Source organism: Dama dama, chromosome 4 (assembly GCF_033118175.1).
Source record: "Dama dama isolate Ldn47 chromosome 4, ASM3311817v1, whole genome shotgun sequence".
In the NCBI taxonomy this organism is placed as follows: domain Eukaryota; kingdom Metazoa; phylum Chordata; class Mammalia; order Artiodactyla; family Cervidae; genus Dama; species Dama dama.
This window is the reverse complement of record NC_083684.1, coordinates 19,331,059-19,335,801: the sequence shown is the minus strand read 5'-3', so window position 1 is coordinate 19,335,801 and position 4,743 is coordinate 19,331,059. Positions and strand designations below refer to the sequence as shown.

At 52.7% G+C, this 4,743-nt stretch overlaps 1 long non-coding RNA gene across 1 annotated transcript; it reads left to right on the top strand.

Moving 5' to 3' along the window:
- The first annotated feature begins 287 nt into the window (after positions 1-287).
- Positions 288-2,787, top strand: LOC133050119 (uncharacterized). Its single transcript, XR_009691535.1, has 3 exons — positions 288-421; positions 1,474-1,789; positions 2,655-2,787. It is a non-coding gene; the product is annotated as an uncharacterized LOC133050119 (long non-coding RNA).
- Positions 2,788-4,743: the final 1,956 nt, after the last annotated feature.

Below are 4,743 nucleotides of genomic sequence, written 5' to 3'. Positions count from 1 at the left end.
CCCTGTGGGGTTGTCCCTGCCCAGAGCATCTCCCCAGTGGGGAAGACTTCAAGTTCTCACCAAGCCACTTACTTGCTCTAGCTGTTGCCGTGGAAGAAATTGTTAGCACAAGTTCCTGTGCCCTATGTACAGTGAGGCCACACACGCCAAGGCCAAGCCTACTGAAACGTGGGAGTTTAAAGCAGAGGAAGTTTTATGCCAGGGCCAAGCAAGGAGACAGGTGGCTTGGGCCTTAAAGAAAGAAAGTGAAAGTGAAGTTGCTCAGTCGTGTCCAACTCTGTGATACCGTGGACTGTATGTAGTCCACCAGGCTCCTCCGTTCATGGGATTCTCCAGGCAAGAATACTGGAGTGAACTCCCATTTCCTTCTCCAGGGGATCTTCCCGACCCAGGGATCGAACCCAGGTCTCCCACGTTGCAGGTAAGACGCTTTAACCTCTAAGCCACCAGGGAAGCACCTAATTCTCTGAAGGGTTTTTGGCAAAGCATTTTTCAAAGCCAGGAGGCAGGTCACAGGGTCTGTGATCAGCTTGTGCACAATTCTCTGCTTGGCTGGTGGTGAGGTAATTAGGGTAGTGTCACAGAAGTTAACATTATCAGTCCTTAGGCTCCAGGAGGCCTAGGGCTGTGTGCTCATGGTCATCAAGTAGTTACATCTTCCATTTGGTGGGGGGTTTTCATGTCTGCAAAACAACTCAGGAAATATGCATCAGATATTGTTATCTATTCAACAGGTACATCAGAGAGGAGCTAAAGCAGAGGATAAAGGGGAAGGCCTGTGCCCGGAGGGCCCCCGGAGGGTCCTCCTGCTTGGTTACAAAATCAGCCCCAAGGTTAACAGTTTAAAACAATTTATTATGAGGGCTCCTGGCTCCAGGCAGTTGGGCTCAGCAGGCACTTCTTGCCTAGGGTCTCACATAGCTGCAATCACCGGGCAGGTAGACCTAGAGTCTAGAATCATCTCCTGCTTCTTGGTCCTAGGCTAGTGTGGCTAGAGTTTTGGGGGCTGGACGGACAGCTTTCTCTCCATGCAGGCTTTCCATGGGGCTTCCCAGACCCTGAGGGTCTCCCTGTGGTCAGAAGACTTACAGAGAAATTCTGGGGTCCAGGAGTGACTATCCCAGGACAGGAAACGGAAGCTACTAACCTCCTATGGTCGCCACAGGCACCAAGTCGCTTCCTCCAGGTTCCCTGGAAAACTGTTGTCCCAGTTCCGAGGCCACTGAGCAGGAAGAACTCTCTCTTACTCAGAAGAGGTTGGCCTTTTTGTTCTATTCAGGCCGTTGACAGATTAGATGAGGCACACTCACACTACAGAAGGCAATCTGCATACTCAGTCCACAAATTTACATGTTACTTTCATCCAAAGACATCCTCAGAGAAATACTTAGAATTGTGTTGGAACACAGAGCTCTGGCCCAGTCAAGCTGACATAAGTAAGATTAATCCTCGAACTTTTCCTGCTTCTTCCAGCTTCACCCTGGTGGCTCAGATGCTAAAGAATCTGTCTGCAACGCAGGACACCCAGGTTTGATCCCTCGGTTGGGAAGATCCCGTCGAGAAGGACATGGCAACCCACTCCAGTGTTCTTGCTTGGAGAATTCCAGGGACAGAGGAGCCTGGCAGGCTACAGTCCATGGGGCCGCGAAGAGTCGGACACGACTAAGCGACCAACGCTTGCAGTTTCTTCAAGCTCCTGCGGCCCCTGGTGTTTCCTGGCTTATGGTGATGGTGTATCTCTCCAATATCTGCTTCTGTGCTCACATGGTCACTGGAAGAGTCAGCATCTGTGCGTCTCAAATATGCCTCTTTTGCCTCTTTAAGGATACCCATCATTGGAGTGTGTAACTTAATTAGATCTGCAAAGACCCTGTTTTCAAATAAGGTCACATTCCCAGGTCTCCAGGGTCAGGACTTGGACATGTTTTTTTGGCGGGGGAACACTATTCTGCCTCATGCTGGGTGAGGGTGGGCCCTAAATCCAGTGACTGGTGACTTTATGTGAGGATATGGAGACACAGAGAGGAAAAGACCATGTGAAGTTGGACAGAGGTTGGAAAGGTGCAGTTACAAGCCCAGATGCCAAGGCCTGCTGGCCACCAGAAGCTGGAGGGTTAAGAATGGACCCTCCCCTTGAGATTTTAGAGGCCTCATGTCTGACCTCTGCTTCTGCTGTCGCCTCTCCTCCTCTGACCCTGACCTCCCATCTCCCTGATGACCTCGGGACCCTCAGATGATCCAGGACCATTTCTCACCTCAGGGACCTCACTTTAATCCCCCTGGAGAGCCTCTTTTGCCACGTGAGGCTGCACATCCACAGGTCCCCCCCGGGTCAGGTCATGGTCACTCTACCCACCTCCCCAGACTCCTGTCACTCTACAGTGGCCAGAGTGCCCTTTCTCTAGGTGGCAGGTCCCTCTGTGTCATAGCCCGGCGTACTGCCCTGGTGTTTAGAACAAAGTCCAAACCCTCCCTCATACTCACTGCCCTGTGGAAAGCTGTCCTGCCAAGCCCCCAGCGCCCTTTCAGGGCACAGCAGTGTCTGACGCCAGGTCACCCCAGCAGGTTCCCTCTGGCCTCTGCCCCACAGGAGACCCCATCCTGCCTACCGGGCTGACCTGTTTACTTCATTCACACACTTCTCATTGCCCCAGGTTACCTGTGAATCCGTGCACCTGCTCCTGTCCATCCCCCTCTGAGGACCAGCTGTGAGTTCTGTGAACGCCTCAGCCTCTGAGTGCCCAAAGCCCGCTGACCATGCTCACCAAATGTTTGTGAAGTGCCGAGGGATTCCAGCAGAGGCCGCCGAGCTCAGGCCGGCCCGTCGCTGGTCTTGGCACAGCGTGCCGTCCAGTCCTCAGCCAGTTATTCAGACACACAAAGGGCTCTTGGCCTCGGCTGGGGACAACAGAAGGGGCAGTGTTGGCGCCGGGGCCCAAGTCTTGGCCCCTGGATCTTCATTCTGCCACTTCAGCAGAAGCCGTTCCCGCCAACTCTCACCAGTGACCAGGGAGGGAGACGCCTGCTTCTCCCTTGTCCCCTCATCCCCAACCCTGTGCCATCTGGGAACCTTGCTCCTCTGACCTCCACTCCCAGATCCCAACTTGGCCTTGGCTACCAGCAGCGGACGATAACATTTATTGGTGGGGAGCCATGGCCTGGCTGAGCTCTGTGACCACGAGACAAATGACACCCACATCTTGGCAGCAGAGTGAGGCCCGTTCCTCCTGGGTGGGAGAGCCTTGGGGAGCCAGAGAGTGTGATGCTCAGAGACCAGTGGCAGCCAAGCCCAGGTCCCAGCACATTCGCTGTGCCTGCCCCGAGGCCCAGGGACCTTCACACAGTCTGGCATGCTTGTTAATTATAGCGAGTTAGAAGATTATCTCCGGAGAATGCAATGTTGCAGGATTTTTGCCTACAGCTGAAGAGATGTGCTCACCAGCCAAGCAGATGGAAGGCCAGTGAGGCGAGTCTTCTCTGTGTTCTGCAGAGAAATGGAAAACAATGTGAAGACCTGGAGACCCCAGTGTGCCCGGCAAAGAGGCCAAAAGCAAACTTCCATGGGAGAGGATCCAAGGCGCCTGGAATGATCACATGTAGCATCTGAGAGGCTGGGGGCTGCTGTGGGTGTCTGCCATCAGAAGCCCCTCACCCACACCCCTCACTCCCAGCGAGCACATGACAGGTTTCACACAGTGAATTTCTGCCTCCTCGTTAAGCCTCCTTTATAGCACGGGGTGCACATTTGAATCTGACCCGTGACTGCCTCGTGGACGCAGGGACCTCATGTTCCATCAGGGACCACGGCCTCAGATGCTCGGGGCATGACCCGCTCCCCTCTTCTGGCCTCATTTGTTGAAACTTGCAGGATCCTATGTGCTAATTCCCAAAGAATGAAACAGCCGGAGGGACCCAAGAATGCTGGGCTCTCATTCCAGTGGATTAACAGCCCACTCAACCCGACCTGACAAGTCTGGGAGGCTGTTTCTTTCCAGCTTCACGCCCCTGCTGGTCTTGGTTCCTCTTGCCTCCCAGGCCTGAGTCCCGGGTTGGAATCAAGGAAAGCGCTGAATGCAGACTTGTGGGCCATGCAGGACAGAAGAAGAGAGCGTGAGCAGCTCCTGACACTGCACTCTGGTCCACAGATCCATCTGGCTTTTAGAATGAAGTTGAGGAACCATAGCCAGTTAGGGGTGATGGAGACAAATGAGGGAGAGGGGAGGGTGTGGATGAGAGGGGGTTGTTACCCTTACCGTGTGTGCGTGTGTGTGTGTGTGCGTGCGTTTTGTGTGTTACAAGCACATGAGGCCAACAGCAGGAGGGCATCTGTGAAACAGGAAAAGTCTTTGAACCAGGCCTCCTGCTAAAAGCTCATGAACATTAAATTCACATAAGAAGCAACAGAAAAGTATCAAGGTCAAATTCCATACACAAGTTACTACAAGAAAAATGAGAACAAGCAGCAGAGTGACACTCCTTAGAAAGGAGGAACGAGAAGATTCAGAAGGAGGCATGTGAAAAGAGTAAACCTGAAACTCGCTGTCTCAAAGTGAGCTAAAAAGTTTCAGACAATGATACAAAGCCTGAGAAAAACACCATTGTAAGTCAATTTTTAAAACTCAGAAATGATAGACTCAAGAAAAGAATTTAAAACAGGAAAGAAACTTCCCTAACAGGCAGTACAGTGGATAGGACTCCTTGCTTCCAAGGCAGGGGCCGAGGTTCTACCCCTGGTTGGAAAAT